We start from the raw sequence: 19,137 nt of genomic DNA, 5'->3' as shown, positions 1-19,137 counted from the left end.
TTTGTTGTTGTTGTTGTTCAATGGGAAAATACTGTGGAAATAACATTTACCTGTATTCCCAGCCTACAAAGCTTGCTAACAGTAGCTTGATAGAGGCACATACCCACCAGGCACTATAAAGAAAGATTTACCGTAAATGGTGACTAATCCTTAGAGCGTACACTGTACATGTATCACTGAGTCAGCTTGAAAGTTTGTTCATTCACTCGAACACCACTTCTTCCATTCTCCTCTCTCTCTAATCAGCAGGCAGATCTGAAATCTGCCTTTCCTTTATTCAAGGAGAGCTTCTTACTGCCTTAATAGGTAAAAGATCAGGTACAAAAACTTACTGCTGTTGTACAGGATCGCCCTAAAAAACAGGCGCTTGGCTACACAACAGTATAAAAACAAGCAGACCAAAAAAACCAGAAAGTCCTACATTTTCCTTCAGCAAGGAACTTCTGTGTATGCAAGGAAGGAGCCCTGCAGGGAGGAACTCTCTATGGGGCATAAGCTGACCCTCCTACAGGAAAAACTTCCCAGCTCCCACATTTGACAATCTGATTGTACAAAGCCTGCAAGAAATGCCCAGTTTAATTGATCTGGTTTACCGGTAACAGAAGCAGTAGCAGAACAATTCAGGCACATATTCTGGAACGGCCACACATGACTTTGCATTTGCTGAAGCTTAAAATAAGATGCCCTGCTCTTTTGTTCTCTTTTTTCATTTCTTGCAATTTACATAAGTAACAGTACGGATTTTCCAGAAATAACCTGAAAGTAAAAGTTCTACCTGAAAAAAAGAGCTGTTTGTGCTAAGGATAGCATGGTGCTTAAATGTAAGGATTTTCTTTACATAATTGAAGCCCATCATCCACTTTGTAATTACTATTCTTCAAATAGAAGAATACAATTATTACAGAGTAAAATAATTACACCAAGGAGCTGCAGCCATATACAGACTCAACCGTGCACCTTCTTTCAAACAGTCACACAGGTAGTTCAACCAACTACAGCATGAGCAGGTGTTGCTACAGATCACTAAAAACTGAAATATTTAGTCCAGTACTGAACACACAATCCAACAGAAGCTTTTCCAACAGCCAGCTTTAGCCAGCTTTACCTAGTCATCTACGTGCCACTGCCATATAATGTCTGTGCTACAACCTTTTTAGTTTTGGACCCTCACCTACTGGCTAAGAGCTAGTCTTTAAAAACAGAGGAGCCCATGTTATTTTAATGAACCCCTACTTTAACTAACAATCAAGTAGTTAGCCTAGGGATCATATGCTGACAGACTTCCAGCATCAAAGTACTGCTCCTTTCATAAATTAGAGTAATTCTGTGGTATTAGTCTATGGTTTATATATGAGCATTCAATATCCAGATTAAATCCGCTTCTGAAAGTTGAAAATCATTGAAATGAAAGTCTGCTAGGACCTTATTTTATCATTCCCACTCATGTTAAGCAGTACCTTACTATGCAGGCAGCCACGTTTGGCTTAACTTACGTTCTTTTCATTAACAAAACAGCACTTAACCCAATGTCTTTTTTCTGTGCACCTCCCTGTTCAGGTGTATTCTTTCTTTAAATCTAAAGCTGTTTTTAACTTCAAAGACTAGCTTTTTACTACAAGCAATATATGAGGAGTAAAATTCATCCTCTGCAATGTATCTTTGGTTTTTAAGTATATAAATGGTGAAGCCTTTTTTCATTCTACCTGCAAGGCATATTCTCTTATTCATGCTCTTTCATTATAATAGCAGCAACTTTGGAAAAGTATTAAAGTTCATTATGAACCATCTCTTTCAAAATTTCATAGTCCTAAAAAAACCCCTTCTTTTCCTCACTTTAGAAAAAATTTGCCTCTCATTTTCTAATTTTATCAAACACATGCAGGCAGCAGCAATACTTTTTCATCGTGATCCATGCTGCTCAGATACCAATTTACTGAACTCTGACAGCATAAAACAAGCTTATCTGACAAAAAAATATAGAAAATCACTGTTCACCACCATGACTGAGAAGCCTCTCCCAGTACTGGAAACACAGCATCGAGGGAATAATGAGGGAGAATTTGCCTGCCCATACTACTGCAAATATTTTGGCTTAGAGGAACTACTGCCATCTTCAACGGAGATATGCCCCTATCATATTCAGAAATATGTGTTTAACTTAGTTATGAATACGAATCTCACTTTTCTAGTCATAAGTTGTCTGATAATTTAGAAACCTCTCTCCACTCCCCTACCCTGTACCTGATGCTTTGCCATGCAGGCTTATTGAAGCACATGGAGATGGTTTGCAGGGCATTCCTGTGCATGAGGACGGAAAGGTAATTAATGCTCCACTGCTTGCATTTGGAGACACCTTCTAACAAAGCAGATACTTGGTTCCTCCAACCTGTCTTCCCTTGGCATGACCAGGAGGGTGAAAGACCTACCAGACAGAGGCAAGAATGCCATTTCTGACATTCAAATGCTTACAGAAAAGACTGTATCGTGCCCAGTTTGGCATGCTACTGCTCGCAGCAATTGTGTTGCCAGAGAAAAGCTAGAACTTCAAACAGCTTTACTCAACCCTTTTATATAAAGTATCCTGGTTCAGCATCTCACCGCTAAAGCACATCAATCTCTGAGATGGTTTTTCTGCCTTATTTTTGCCAGGAACTGATTAGAATATCACTGCATGTACTTGTTTATTATCATTGCTGTGATGCCGAATTCATGTTTTTACACTGATCAATAAAAACTAAATCAACATACTACACACCCAGCCCACACATGAAGAAAATTAATTTTAACAAGATCAAAGTTGTCTACCTTCTACTGCTGTAAAATCACAACCAGCCTGTTGGTTTTTGCCAGTTATCTTTGAAGAATGATTGGAAATGAATAAAAATCATTTTGGAAGCATATACTGAAATCGCAGATACGAAACAGAGATAGGAGGACACTTGCAAAGTAACCACGTGGGAGACCTTCACTTGAATTTGAACTGCATGGCAGGCTAGAGAGACAGATGGGGTATCAATGCTCCTGCAAAGCTGCACCATTCCACGTGGTTTAACATTAACTATTTCTTCTATCACGATACACAGGGGTTCCTTTGCAACACTGAATATAAGCTTTTGAAAAGTAACCAAAAAAACCCAAAAATCATGCCAACAAGTTAGCATCTGAACCGCTTCCACATATTTCCCCCCAAATATATTAGGGGCACAAGCAGCCACAAAACTGCTGCGCTCAACGTTGACCTACATGCGGTGTGAACTCGCAGTTCAGGTGACTCCAGCCCCCTGCGCTCAGCTTTGGTAATGGCCACAGAGCTCAGGGCTATTTCAAGGCCCATTGTGGCCTAGGAGACATTGATGTTGCTTTCAGCTTCCAAAAAGAGTGCAATATGCAGCCCTCTCCCTGCTGAAGGTAGTGAGGGGCTAATTCAAACACCACCACCTCTCTGCAAGGTAAGCCCAGCTTCAACACTCAGGATGAAAGAAAATATAAAAGAAGCAGACCAAAAAGAAGCAATTGGGAAGACATTTACAGAACTTCAGATCAATATCCTAAATATTTGAGGGCTTTGGCAGCCTACCTTTTTGGAAAAAGAAAGCTCAGTAAGTCTTCTAAGTATTCACACTTGTGGAAGATGTGAACCATGTAAAGACTGGTCAGCATCCTTTTTTTTTTACTAATACAATGCAAGTTTTAACATCAGAAAAAGAGCAAATAGCTAGCAAATCCGCTCACAAAATAGCAACAGCACTAGTTACTAGTCAGGGTTGGTTCACCAGGAGAAAGCAACGGTAGAGCAGCAGCAGAGGCAAAGCACTGATGGTACAAATTTGGGAGGTAGCATTGACAGCCACAGTCCTGCTCCAACACCCAACACCCACAGACTCTTGTCAAAGAAGCCCCATTTACCTCCTCCTCCTTCATGCACCACTACACTGTCCAAAGGAGTAAACAATTTTAAGTCTCTGATAAAAAAATTAATAGCACCTTATCTTATGCCTCAAAACTTCCACAAGTCTGCAATGCAGTATTTCCTAATCTGCAGTGTTTAAAAATTGTATTCGAAATTGGATCTCTTTTGCAGAAAAATATTATTACATATGAATAACATACTTGGTAACATATTGCCTGCTCCCCAATAAACTGTATTTAATTCTGTATGCAGAGCAGATGTCCATCTCAAGTTATGCAAAGTGCTAAGAGCTTCCATTTCACTAAGACACACTTAAGATCCTGGTCTTGCAACAATGCCCATATGCATTAGAGCCACAGGACAGCAGCATTTACCCTACTGAAATTCCAGGATTGTTGTGTGCGTTCTGTTAAGAAAATTAAAGAAGTTACTATGTAGGTCAAGTGGAAAATTAAAAATTTAAAAAAAAGGCTTACTAATGTAGCCATAATTGGCATAACCCTCCAAGTGTAAATAGAGATCCTTCCAGGAAAAGGCACTTCTAGTTCTGATCTGGCATGTGAAACTTGACAGTACTGGGAAAAACGTTTTTCTGCTAGTACAACTGGAACTCAGACAGGACTCTCACGCACACAGAAGCGTTGCAAAACCCCTCAATCCCCTAATAATATTCACAATTTTACCAGCAGAATTGCTGGTTTAAAGGGGAGAACGTATATAAGGTCATTTCTAAACACACCAGCATTAACTATTCTTTTCTCTTACATATAAAAAGTAGAACACAGACTTCCTTCCTATGCACCCCCATGCCCCCCCCAAACACACTTACACTAAAAATATATAAATAAAGGAAATGAAACTTCCCCATCAATGAAAATGGGGGGGGGATTGGAGAACAAAGACAAAGACAAAATTACCTGCTTTTTTTTTTTTTTTTAAGACAGAGAACTTCAGCCATTATCAAATTTTAAACTTCATAGCCACTTGCTGAGCAGGGTTGGGTACTTTTTTGCACAGTCTGATGCTGAAGTTATTCAGGATTTGACATTCACTTAAAAAAAAAGTACCTGATATAAATTTTGCACCTCAAATGGACCCTGTCCTTTAAGAGCCCTGGTAAGCCTTGTTCTAGCCAGATGGTGTGAACAAAAACATCTCACCATCAGGGACCTTATATAAAAAGAGGTGCCGATAATTTAACATTTAACTTACACCTACCTGTTTTTTCTGGGGCAATCCTTCCCCAGTCCACATTTCTGCAGTCTTTACACTCCAGGGTTAGGTGGAGCTTTTAGTACCAGAGTCTGAGCTTTCTCTTACTGAATATGAGATTTTTGACAAATGAAAAAAAAAATTGAAAAAGATCATTCACAAAAATCTTGCTTTGCTATAGTTGCACTGAAGTCAAAACATGAAGAGAAAAAATGGCAAAGGAAAACAAAACCTTGCAGCTCTGTACTTCAAGGACATATCACAATGCGGGCTCTATCAAAAATCTTACCATGAGCAGTTGATGAGGGGAGGGAGGGGAAAGACAGCAACCATTTTCTCGCTGAACTAAACAGACAGGAGAAAATCTGTGACGAGCCAGGATGCCTGCTTTAGATACTGGTGGGGTATGGAAACTCAGCACTTGTGGCCACTTGCCTGGGAAGTGACCTCCAGCAGCCCAGCTGAGTGGTGCATGGGAAGCTGAAGATTAGCTATTTGACTGAAATTCTAACAAAATTTGAACTGTAAATTGGAGAATGACAAACTAAAAAGAATTTTTTTAAAAAAATCAATTACCTTTTGAATCTGCATCATATCAGGATTTTGGGTCTTTCCAGAGCAAATCATCAGTCAGTTATGAAAACTTAGGTGGGCTGTTTGTGTGCGACACACTACATTTATTACAGAGTAAGCTGAAACCACAAGACTCATTTCACTCAGAACCTCAAAATATACCCAATGCTACACAACTACCCCAAGCCCCTGCAACATCCCCACTCTCATACGAAGAGTTAAAACTTTAAAAAAACCAAAAAGCCCTATTATAGGGTAATAGGGCATACATTTAAAAGCATGCCCTGGGCTCCCCAAACTATTATCCTCTCGAGAAGAAAGTAATGTAAATTAAGTACTTGCCTTCTAGTTTCTGTGGCAGCAGGTTGTAACCTGAGCACATTTTCTAGTTTTCCCCCACAAAAATCAATGGATTTTTTTTCTTTCTGCTGCTGTTTTGAGCAGGTCCAGGTGAGCCCACACCCCTAACAACATGGAGTGACATGGCCAAACCAAAAAGAGATAAGAGAAACCACTATCAAAAACAATATTCCTTTTGCCCACAGAAACCAATATCCAACAAGAACCAGCACTGATATGACTTGCTGACCAACTGTGTAACCTACTTCATCCTCCTGGCCAGGCTGGACATACAGTAGCAGCAGCAAGGAGATGATGGGGCAAGAGCCCTTTCTCTGCATCTCCAGATCTAAGGGGAAATACTACCACAAGGTCCATAAAATAACTTGGCACATAAATGCATGCTGCTCAGAAGTAACTTCAATGGATCTCTTAAATGTTTGGTTTCAAACAAAGAGTTAAAAAAAACAAAAAAACCTCATAAAATTGTTGCTACCGTTCTTTGAACCACACTCAGATCTACCCTTTGAAGGAAGAGTCGCCTTTCTTAAAATATATTTGAATGTGCTATTTTTATCTTTATCTTAGAAGGCTTGATTTCCCCTCACAGCTCTGCAACTGATTACAATAATAGGTTTCTCAGAGATGGACAAGTTAAGAAGAGCTTTTATAACTTCATATGCAGCAAAACACATGGAATTAGCTCCCTTAGTTTCAAATGCTACCCCCTCACTCCCTGTCCTACAAATACACACAGGGTAACTCAACTCTTGTAAACAGTGCCATAGAAGTCAATGTGACCACCACTTGTGCTCCTCACCTTACATAAATAGCCAAGGGTGTGGCAGCCACTCCAGGCAGAATTCATACATGTGCTTAAGGATGCTTTTGCCTACTTCTTACAGGTGGAGGGGAGCCAAAAGAATCTGTTTTCAGGGACAGAAAAAACTATAATTCTGATAATTTTTCCTTGGAACTGTGCAGATATGCAGCCCCCCAAAAAATGCAAGGAGAGGAAACAAACTGTTTCCACGTCAACCATTATTTCGTATCTGTCAAACACTGCTTGCTTTTAAAAAAAAAAAACCAACAAAACCAGAGCACATATTTCTAAGGAAGCTGAAATGAAACTGCCTTATCTCACAAGTTGTTATGACACATAATAAAGAGGCACAACCCAGGGCCCTTCTTTACTTTACTACTGTCCCATTACAGTATTGGTAAAGGGAGAGAAGAGCCTTCTCAAACACTTTGCTGAGTAAGTTTTTTAGGTGACATATTCCCTATTTGATCAGAACAAACAAAAAGTAAGATGGCAATACTCACAGCAAAATATTATCTTAATGCTTTAGGGAACCTACAGTACATTACAGGACTGCTCTTCCTATACTTTTCTCACACTCCTTGCCAGGTGCCAAGTTACGAGCTCAGTTTATAATGGCAAGTCTCAGTATATCACTGGAAGAATTAAAAAGGCCAGAAGAAAAGAAGCGACAGAGTTCTGAGGCTAAAATCTAGGAATTCCTTTTTCCTATCTAGGCTAGTTGAGTACTACCCAAAAACAAAACAAATCTGAAACAAAGACTTGCTTAATGGTCTTAAATGCATACTGAAGTGTTCTCACGAGGCAGGTCATCATTAGCAACATACAGACTGAGAAAATGAAATGGCTAAGGCATGGAGACTTTTTCAGTCTATCCAAATACAACATGAGTCAATATTAGGTAGAGAGGTTAGTCATGCTGTGGTTTATTTATGCTTATGTTGGCCTATGCAGGATTGATATAAATACTGGAGGCAGGATGCCTGCCTAGCTACTCGAGGCCTCATCCCTCTCCCCCAGGGAGGGATGGCAACAGCAAGACGTACATTGATAACAGCATGATTAAGCTCTGGCCTTATCATTTCACCAAGAAGACAATTCTTCACTCCTCACTCAGGCCAACTTTCACAGTGAAGTGCATTACTTACATTTGAGATTTTTTGGCTTTTCAAGATACACTGGGTTTGACTACCACACCGCACTGCTGCTCAGTTCCTCACTGAGTCGCCCAACTTCAGAAACACAAGCTGCTTATCAATGGTAGCAGAACAGATCATAAGAGCATTTATTCACACCAAAACTTTTGAGTAGACTATATTTCAGTCTTAAATTTTTGCAAAGTATATCAGAGTATCAGTTATGGAAGAAAAATGCATACAACACATTTTCTTTGTATGAAAATTCACTTATCTAAATTCTACACATATATCTTCGTTTTAAGCAAAGATGTATAACAACTTCTGTGCCTCATGTATATGCATAGAACACTCATGGAGCAGCACTTCTGTTGTTAAATGTGTGACTCAGACAAGCCTTATTAAAAGACGTAACACACACAGGGCACATCACGCCCATCACTTCACTGGGCAACAAACTGAAGTGGCTCATTTCTAGATACATGAGTCTTATTAAGGCAATGGCTCCATTCCGATCCAACTTAGCATCCAAGACCACCAAGAAGATAAGGGACAACAGCAAACAGCTGCATATACCGCATGCAGAAACAATTCATGCAAATGCCAACATTATAAGAATGGATCACTTTGTCATGGCACTGTACCCCTAGCGAGGGACCAAGTCTCTCTGTGGGCCAGAGCCCCAAGCAGGATGGGTAAAGGCAGCAGGGTGGCCCTAACGAACAGTCCAGCACGCCAGGCCAACTTGCCAAGTTAACTCTCTCCTCTTCCCATACCTACAATAAAACTGTAGCTGTCAAAGGCATAAAAATTCCTCCCCGGTAATTATCTGCTTAGAACATTAATCATGCAGTTAAGCACTTTGCAATTTTTTCCATAAATAATTAAGCTGTGGGCCATCATATCTATTTTGCTATCATACTAATCTGCAAAAATGTATGAACTTCACTTGTAACCATCTGAATGACAACCAGCACTGATGCACAGGGACAGTAAGTGCAGGTCAGATTTGACTGGATGAAGGCACTAATCCCGCTAAGTTTACATCTTGACCAGTCAAGCCTGGCTAGGTGACCGGCACACGTGAAAACCACTCTGTAAAGTCAGCAGAAGGATGAGTAGGCATTATCCATTTATTAAGTGGTTAACTGCCGATTAATTTCACTTGCAAATCACCTCTCCGGTATTTAAACACCTGGCTACGAGTTCTTGTTCGCTACCACCCCGCATGTTGACGGGTCAGAAAATCGGATCGCCCCGGCAGCGCCCAACCCGCCGCGCGCTCCTCTCCCGCGGGAAAGGAGAAATTCCCATTTCTCCAAGACGAGCTCGCCGCCCCACGCGGTGCCGCCCGGGAAGGGCTCCCCAGCCAAGCCCCGGGACCGCCCCGCATCCAACACCGATACCGAGACGGCACCGAACGCGCTGCGGGGCGAAGGGCGGGGGGAGCCGCGCGTGGGTTGGACACTCGTGTCAAGGGGCCGTGACAGCGCGGCAGCTCGGAGAACTTCCGCGGCCAGCCCCGCCGAGCCGCCCTTCCCCGCCTCTCCTCTCCTCCCCGGCACGGCGCGGCGGCGCCCGGGACTGGGCGGCAGCGCCGCGGTGGGGAGCCCCGCCGCCGGCCCCCGCGCCCCGCTCCGCCCGCCCGGGCCGCCCAGGTACCGCGCACCCCCCGCCCGCCCGCAGCCGGCCGGGCAGGACGGGGCGGCGGGAGCCGGCAGGGCCTGGGCGCTGCAGAACGAAAGTGAACTGCGACCTGCAAACTTTTTTTTTTTTTTTCTTTTTCCATCCCCCAACCCCCTTTTCTCGTCCAGCGCTGCCCCGGCTGCTGCAGAAGCGAAACTTGCGAAGCGTTGCCCCTACCTGGCGCCAAGTCTGCAACAAGTGCAGGCGTGGTGGGGGGAAGGGGAGCCGGGCGCGGGGCCCGTGGCGGTGTCGGCGAGGCGCGAGCAAATCGCGATATTAATTTATTACGGAGCTGCCCGGGGCTCGGTCCTACTTCACTTACAGTACGGCGCCCATCCTGTAAACAAATATCGCTCCGCCAGGAAACGCGCTGCCCCGGCCCCCCGCGGCCCCGCTGCCCGGCACCCACCCCGGCGGCGGCACATGGAGCGGGGCGGGGGCCCCGCGCCGGGGGAGGCTCCGGGCACCGGCACTTACCTCCGGCACGGCCTCCCCCGCCCGCCGCGCTGCCGAGTCCGTGATGCAAAAAGAAAGGAGAGGGGGGGGAAAAAAAAAAAAAAAAGAGAAAGAAAAAAAAAAAAAACCAGTGTCAGCAAATCGCTGTCAAATAATTTCCTTGCAGCAGAGAGCGGGGAAAAGCAGAAGCAGGAGGGGGAGGAGGCTGCGGGAGGCGGCGGGATCCCTCCGCCGCGATGGGTCTGGCCCCGGGTAGCGAAGCAGGAAGTAAGGTGTCGGTGGCGCCGCGGCCGCCCGGCCCCGCGGCGGGGCGAGGGCGAGGGGCGCCCGCCGGCCCCCGGGGCCCGCCCGCCGCCGGCCGTGCGCCGCCGCCTCCCGCCGTACCTCCCTCCTTCCCTCCCGCTCCGCCGCGCCGCGGTCTGGCCGGCAGCCCCTCCTCTAAGGGCGGTGAGCGCAGCGCAGGTGCCGGGGCCACTGGCGGCGACCTGTCAGCGGCTCCCGCCGGACCGGCGGGGTGCGGGCGAGGGGGTGCCGCGGGATCCCGCCGCAGGGCGCCGGGGCCGCCTCCCGCTCCCCCCGGGCGGCCGTGCCTGCGGGTGACACCGCGCCAGCCCTGGGGCCGAGGGAGTCCCGCCGCCGAGGGGCTGGGGCGGAGGGGGTTCTCCGCCGGCGCCGGGGGGTGTCCTGCGGAGTTGGGGGAGCCGTGTCGGGGCCAGGGGCTGCGGGCGCTGCGGTCCGGCCTCCGCCAGCCCCGGGGAGCCGGGGGAGGAAAGTGGCCGCGATTAAGGCTCTCTCTCACCCGGGAGGTCTCCTGCCCTGTGCGGGGAAGGGCTGCTGCGCCTGCCGGGGCCGCCTCCGGCTGCAGGGAGGCTCCGGCGCTTTGGGTTAATTTAGAAGTTAATTCTCTAATACAGCGAACCGTGTAGGAACTTGCTCCTGTGGTCACTGATCTTCGCCACTGGTACTCTTAAATTGCCTTTTTTTTCTTTTTTTTTTTAATTCTACAGAAATATATTGGTGAAATACCTCATCGTCCTGCTTCTCTTGGGCTCAGCATTTGCATTAGATTGCACCAAAATGTTCCCTCGCATGGAAGGATTTTGCATCTTGGGGACAGATATGTGATGCATACAGCTTATGCAGTGCTCTGTTTAAGCTCATGGACAATGACAGACAAGTTACTGTAAGAAACCGTAGCTAGGAAGAGAGAAACTGAAACGGGGATGGTTAAAGGGCCTACTTCTGTCTCTAAAGAGGGGAAAAAATCCAACACACAAAATTCTAAAGGGTTATAACTGGAACAGAAAAAGGTTTGGTGCTAGCGTTTGTGATTCTGCCTTACATTATAATGGTTACCAGCAGCCTCATTTTCTTTTTATGGTCATCCTGGTTTCCTAGTTGCATGACACTTCCATTGGGCCGCTGTTCTTAATAATTTAACCTTTTATGAGATTATTTTGATTTACAGTGTAGATTAGAGGAAGAGTGAAAAGTATATCACCCATTGGCTATTAAACTTCTTTGTACTGTATGCAAAGGTCTCTGCTGTTTAAAATGTGAGAAAGGCTCTTTTCTTAATTTTTCTTTTTTTTTTTTCCCAGCCAACTAGTAATTTTCTAATTTTATTTTTACTTAACTGAAAAATACCATTCAGATAATGTAACTTCTCTGTGCTGAGCTATGCAAAATGTATTCTAAGTTTTGGATTCAATGGTTGGCTTGTTTGCTTGCTGGAGTCCTAAGTCATATAAACTATGTTGAAAATAGAATTAAAACCACAACTCAACACTCAACATGTGCCTTGCCTCTGTTTAGTTTTTTGTGTCTAGTCTGAAACCTAGAATAACCCATATTACTTGTGATTTCCAAAATGACCTCTGAAAATAAGCAATGGAATTTAACAGTCCTTCTAGGTTTGTCTCGGCATTTTTACTTGTCCAGTTAATCGATACAAGTAAATCTCTGTTGAATCAGCTAGGTGTTACTTGATTTACCTGAAACACACAGGTTTGTGCTATAACTCTCAAAATAGAAGCAAATGTCTAATTTAATTTTGAACAAAGAATCATTACCAAGGAACTTTCTGATGTGGACCCATCTTTGCCATAACAAGTTTAGCTATTCTTTCAGCTTTGGACAACATTTCCATAGAACTATGGGGCCTGGCTATAACCAGATTCCATTCTTTGTACTTATCCTGCCAGTTATGAATTGGTCTCCATCAAAAGCACAAAGCCTTAATTTATGTTTCTCAGTTTTGGTCATCCTTCTTCTGATCTTCAAGGATTTGAGTATCAAGCTTCCTGGTTTTGAATAACAAATCATATTACTATTTACAGTATTAAAGCTCAGAATAATTCTACAGGTTTGTCGTGATGTTGTTCAATAATGATTTGACAGCGATACCTGGCAAGTTGGTGAGTGCTAGGAGCCCTGAAGCTGGGCTGAGTTAGGTCCTGGCCAGGGGAGCTGCCCGCTTGCTGCTGTCAGAAGAGGGAGACCTTGCCCTCTCTTCCCTGCCCGTCGAGCTGGTGGTTCAGCTCATCAAGCCAGAAAACTATTCCCTCTCTGGGTTAATTTGCTGCCATTTTGGTGAGCTCCCTGGGAAGTCAGCTGGGTGCCGGGAGCAGCTCAAAGGGAGCTGAGGGGGGACGTGGGACCTGCAGGAAACTAGCAGGGTAGCTCAGCTGTCTCCTGAAGCCTCCCACCACTTAAAACAACGGCAAAGCAGCAAAAGTCGCTCTGTCAGATTTTTGTTAGCAATTAACGCATTTTAATTTTTTTCTAAGCAAGGGTGTTTTAGAAATGAATTACAGAAGTTTATAAGGTCTCTGATCATCCTCCTGGTTTATTCCTTTCCAACACAGAATTGCTGTGTCATCATCTTCCCAAATGCCTTAGTTTTTATTAGAAGGCTTTGCCTTGAATTTGTAGGCTTTCCAAGAAAGACAATGCTGAGGAAAACATAGTATGGCTGTGGTAGGAGGCAACATACCTTTGTTCAACAGCTGGAGTCATTAAAATAAAACTACTTAAGACACCTTAATAAATCACATTTATGCAAGTATCTTACTGCTTGAAGTCCCAGCAGCCAAAGTATGGATATCCATCCTATTTCTTGGGTTTGGATGCCTGTTTCCAGGTTGAACTTTTAATTGTGGATGTTATCTTAAAAAAAATAACCAGACCTTAATTATCCAAGTCCATTGGACAAAACCAATGACAGACTTAATTTTGTTTTAACGTGGAGCGGTTGAGCCATACAGTGTACTGACATAGGATTTAGGTTTGAAAGCAAGTTTGGTCTCAGAATCTGATATCCAACATAATGTGGACTGTAGTATTTGTAACTGAGATTATAACCTACTTAGTTAAAGTTTATTTTCCAGGAAAAATGAAAAGTCATTATGGATATTTCAAGAAATGGCAAATATGGCCTTTGCTACCTGTTGTTCTGGTGTAATTATTGATCATCCTCTGGTTAAATGTTCAACTTTTGATTTTTCATTTCAGTTTGTGAGTTTTCCAGCTTGACATTGCTGGTTCTTTTCCTTCTAAATTAGTTTGGTATCATCAGAATCCCTTGGCTTTTACCAAGTCATTTACCTTTGTCTCTTTCCTGTTGAATGTATAAGACACATTGGGGTCTTACAGGAGTGACACTAGCAGGGTCAGAATAGTTAAAAATCCAAACATGTTTTCTGCTATCACATTCCCTGTGCATCTAAAAGGAACTAGCCACAGCATCCCACATACACAAAGAAAATTAAATTACAGTTGGTGATGGGCTTGCTCAGAGATCAGCAAGTGTATCATTCCAGGTTGTCCCTGTGCTCAAGAAACTGTACCTCTGCTTTGTTTGAAGGTAGTGTTAGCACCTCTGCTCTCGCCTTGGTGCTCCTTGCCTTCATGTATGTTTGAATATGGTGTTTCTCCCTCTTAGGTCCTCTCACCAGGAAGCTCAGGACACAGAGAGCTTCTAGGATAAAACAGCTTGTGCTCTTTGGTGTCGCTTCTGACCGCATCCATTGTGAATTAGGAAAAATGGCCAAGGTTGAAACGGAGCTTAAAAAAATTAAAATGATTTTTCGTAGAAATGCATCAGGACCCCAGCTACTGCAAACTACCCTTTGGCTGCTCCTGCCTGGGTGAGAAGCAGGCCTGTGTCAGGCAAGCAGCATCCCACCCTTGCTAGTCCAAGTTGGCTTTTGTCTAGTGAAGTGGCTGCTCTGATTGAAGACGTGAGGTGAAGTCATGGATTTCACCAGCAGACTAATCTGACCTCAGACTGTGCCGCCAACATTTGAAACCTAATCCTGGAAATAAAACTTTTTCATTTTCTTCTTCTCTTTCAGCCAGATTGGTTTGCTGATTGCATAGGAGGTGCAGGAAATGTGCCGAGGAGAGAAGAGGATGAAAGCATACTGCTGTCACTCAGACTGCTGGTAAAAGCCTTGCCCACAGGGCCCCTCACTCCAAAAAAGGCATTGAGGTGCTGGCATCTGTCTAGAGAAAGGCAACAGAGCTGGTGAAGGGTCTGGAGCACAAGTCTTATGAGGAGCAGCTGGGGAAACAGGGGCTGTTTAGCCTGGCGAATAGGAGGCTCATGGGAGACCTCATTGCTTTCCATGATTACCTGAAAGGAGGCTGTAGCAAGGTGGGGGTTGTTATCTTCTCTCAAGTAACAAGCAGTGGAGCTAGAGGAAATGGCCTCAAGTTGCACCAGGAGAGGTTTATAATGGGTATTAGGATAAATTTCTTTACAGAAAGGGTTGTCAAGCATTGGCACAGGCTGCTCAGGGAAGTGGTAACCATTCCTACTGGGATTTAAAAGATGTACAGATGTGGTGCTTAGGAAAAGTGGCAGACTTGGTAGTGTTAGGTTAATGGTTGGACTCAATGATCTTAAGGGTCTTTTACAACCTAAATGATTCTATGATTTTTTTCCATGAAGGCTGAGTGAATTGCGATGGCTAGGGTCCTGCTGTCCCTTCTGCAAGTTATTGCCTCCAGCTGCATGGTTTTGCCTCCTGTTTGCACCTGATGCTGACACTCACGCTACCCAGGTGAGCCAGATCACCTCCCAGTGCTGGCAGAAATGTCCTGTCATTTTTCAAATGGGTTGCCTCATTGAATCAGCCAGGCAAGTACCAGAAAAGGAGGAAGGAGTGTGTGCCCAAAAGTGGGATTTGCATCCACACAAGTTTAAATTACCTCTAATTGTCATGAAGCCACAGCTGCTATCTCATCTGGAGGATAAGATGCTTGTTAAGATAGTCAGTCCAGGACAAAAAAAAAAAAAAAACAGGAAAACTGAACCTGCATAGCTGTTTGCACCATGGGCAGCTCTAGGAGTCCACAAGCACTAGTTTTCTCTCAACTCGAACCCTGTCAGTCACTGAGCCACTGAGTTGCTTCTTTGGTGCAGCCTGCAGTACCTGCTGAACCCTAGGGCTCTGGCCCAGTGCTGATAGAGATGAGTGGTGATGGATGAGGGATCCTCCTGGCAGCTCTTGGTGGGATGTGGCCTTGACTTCTCTGCATTGCTTTGCAGTTGGGGGCGTGGGACCTGTGACACCGCTTTGCAGGATGCCCTGACACAAATCAAAGTCTGTAAAGTGCTTAGGAATGTTTTGGTAAAGAAATTACAGATAGGCAAGTGAGAGCTAGTGATGACTTGGAGATTTTTTTCAGTGACACTATTGCTGTTTTGCAACCATGCATGAGCCCTACAGAGGAAAATGAGCTAGAGACATTTTTGCTTCATTTTTTTTGTGCCAGTTACCGTTCCTCTTGGAACAGTCACTTATACTATCATGCTGTCAGGAATAACCTGTGGGCATGTATATGTGTGCACAAGAGATACACAGTGACATGGACCATCTTGTGTGATCATGTCCTAGTGAGCAACGCTCCAGTTTGTGTGGCTTTTTCACATGCCAAAAATGAGGAAGTGTTTTATTTTATACAATACACTGATGTATGAAATTATATTACATACATTTGTAAATTATGAATGTATAAACATGTAAAATTCTTGTATCTTTATAAAACTAACATGAGTGAAAATAACTTCTTTTAAAAATAATTTCCAGATTTTAAGTTGATGGAGTGGTTTGAGCTATTTTACACTTTAAAACCACTTGCTCTGTTGCAGCTTTGATCTGAGATGGTCTTACAGTTCGGGGCCAGTAATATGTACCCATTTTACAGATGGGTAAACTAGGGAACAGAGGTGGTCCAATGTCATCCAGGAAAGTAGCTGCAGAGGTAAAGTATGAAAACAAATCTCCTAAGTCATTGCACTTTGTTATATCTTGAGGACAGATCAGTGTTTTGCAAGTAGATCTTATGCCTATCTTGCAATGTTTGGAGGTTTGACTGACATGCAAGAAGTTTTATCCTGCTGGCTTTATATGCACTCTCAGTGGTAACAACTGAAAAGTGCTCTATGAAGAAGCACGCCTTATTCTAAATGTGCTGCTGTTGTACTACCAGATAGAAATACTGAGTCCTGTTTGCAGACAAAGATTTAATTCAATTACACTATTTAATGGAAACTGCCTTTACAGGGACACTGTCAACTTGAAATCCATTGAAATACAGTGATAGATTTAAGGTAGTGTCTCCCACAATTTTTATTGAATGCCCCAAGCAATCTTCCTGTATTATTTTCTCTTGGCTTTAAAAATTTTTATATACAAATTATATATAAATTATATACAAAAATTGATATATACAAAGAAAAAGGCTCTAGGATGGCTTGTTACAGACAGCTGTACTAATTTCTAATAGGTTTGCTGAAAAAGAGAAATCATACTTTTGAGTTTGGGAGGGAAAAATGAAGCTGATTACAGTCAAAACTTTTCTAAAGATAAAAGGTAAAAGTTATGGAAAAGATGTGTGATGAGAATAGAAGGAAACCTGGAATATTAACTTTAAGTTACAGTTAATCTAAATAGTTTTCTGTAACAGAAGGATAATATCTAAATACAGATATGATTAAGTCAGCGTGGTTCCCTACCACAATGTGCAACATGTCTAAGTTCACACTGACAACTGAGATCAAGATTAAAGTTTTCCAATGTATGTAGTGAAACTTCAGTGCAATGTCAGCTATGTTACTTTTTCAGAATTTTGTCCATTGGAAGTGGATGCAATATTGGCACACATTGCGTGGAAGAGCACAGACAACCATCTCTGATTGGAACTTTGCCAGTCATCGTATCACCCTACTTTCAGCAGTTTCTGTTTTCTATTTCATATTCCTCAGCACAGAAGCAAATTATTACACTGATTGTAGCGAAGCTGAATGTACAAGGGTTTGTTAAAGGAGTTTAAAACAACCATCCACATCTTCTGCTTTGAACTTTCCCATTCAGAACTGTAACCTGAATTTTTATACAAGTCTTTTATAGTCATATATACCAGTTACTTCAAGGCCTCACTGTGTCTTGTTTGTTTCTTACATATATGACAGTGGGCAGAGATGCATTTAAACTGTAAGGATACAGCTGTCAAGATTTAAAAATGCTATTAACCAACATGGCTAGACTCACACTGTATATCCAATATATATACAGTATATTCTGTTTATAGTGATGTAAGGCACTTTACATCATCAAATTGAAATAAGCTGTATTGTTTCACATTTTTACAGTGATGGAAATGCACTTACAGTAGAAGACAAGATCCTTTACATTTCTGTGTTAGTGTTTCTGTTTGGTCCCCCCAAAACACTTGAGGAGGTGAGAGCTGCACTAAGGAACAGAAAGCAGAAAATGCAATGGAGTTACTGTAAAACTGCAGTGAGACAGGGAACTGCAAGAGACCCATATAAAGCAGGCTAACAATAGTAGAGGGAAACCAATTTGCTCTATAGCTGAGAGTTTTGCCAGCAGCAGCTGAAGGGCAGCAGATGACAAGTAAACCCAGGAATACGTAAGTATATGATGTCTTTCTGATGGACAAATTTTGCTTCTAGAGATGAAGAAACTATCTCCATTGCATTTAAATGGCCTGTGAGTCTCCAAACAAATATGGAAGATGGGAAATTAGGGGATCCCCAAAAAATATCCTGTAGTGCTCCAGATGCAAGCTTAGGTCTGTGAGACTAAATGTCTCAGACTTTTGGGTCTGTTCTGTTGAGAAGAGAGGTAATGGTGCAAATTTGGCATGCGATTGTTTTCAGATGTGAAAAAGGAGAGACTCTCTTCTGAGTCACTAAAGTGTGGGATTTTGATATAAAAGCTCTCCAAAGTTTTCTTCTAACCATGAGTAGTACCAACTTGTTCTTCCATATCTGAGAGCTCCCTGTGAACCCATCAATGATGGCTTGATAACCTAGGGACCGGAAGACTCATCTCTTAGTCTGCAGTACCTGCAGCATTGCTAGCTTGCTGGAAAAGCTTGATGAAATACAGGGAGGGAAAAGAGGTTTCTCAAATTGGTTTAGTTGATGTGTTGGTCTGCAGAATCCATTTAACTTTATTCAGCAGTTCTAACAATGACAAGGCATGCATTTGTGTTTCTCTGGGTATATATTTTACAGCTTATGTGTCCTTTTATCATGCCAACATCTCCTCTAAACCCCCTTGGGAGGACAAGTACAGCTCCATGGATTTTTGTTTTGAGTCCCACACCATCTGACTAATCTAACAGAAGACTGAGGCACTGATAATTCCTCTGTACCCCAGAGAGGGGCAAAGGAGCTAATTATATATCAATTGTATATCAGTTGAGGAAATCCCTAGATGAGGGGTTGTGGGTGTATTTCACTTTCTTTGCACTACTTGAATGATGTGCTGGGAACAAAGGAGGACAGAAAAATATATTCAGCCCTAATTACTCATACAGAACTTGTGGCCTTCTTAAAATATGCTCAACCCAGGAAGCAAACCCAGTCTTCTTCCAGACTTGTTTTAAGACTACGCCATTAGAGGCCGTTCTCTCTGAAGTGTCTGCCAAAAACCTATTGAGTCTGTGTTTAAGGAGCAGTCCTG

At 43.2% G+C, this 19,137-nt stretch overlaps 1 protein-coding gene across 7 annotated transcripts in view; it reads right to left on the bottom strand.

The window, feature by feature from the left end:
* Nucleotides 1-10,449, bottom strand: part of TRERF1 (transcriptional regulating factor 1) — a 99,935-nt gene extending 89,486 nt beyond the window's left edge. For 4 of the 7 annotated variants that reach the window (XM_051783113.1, XM_051783112.1, XM_051783110.1 and 1 more), the window contains exon 1: nt 10,157-10,448. The gene's annotated coding sequence lies outside the window, so the exon portion shown is untranslated. Of the gene's footprint in view, nt 1-9,856; nt 10,094-10,156 lie in introns of those variants that run through there. The other 3 variants (XM_051783115.1, XM_051783117.1, XM_051783111.1) reach the window with 2 other exon arrangements.
* Nucleotides 10,450-19,137: the final 8,688 nt, after the last annotated feature.

This window comes from Manacus candei, unplaced genomic scaffold, assembly GCF_025592945.1.
Source record: "Manacus candei isolate 608988 ecotype Guabito, Panama unplaced genomic scaffold, ASM2559294v1 h1tg000017l, whole genome shotgun sequence".
In the NCBI taxonomy this organism is placed as follows: Eukaryota; Metazoa; Chordata; class Aves; order Passeriformes; family Pipridae; genus Manacus; species Manacus candei.
This window is presented reverse-complemented; position numbering and strand designations above follow the sequence as displayed.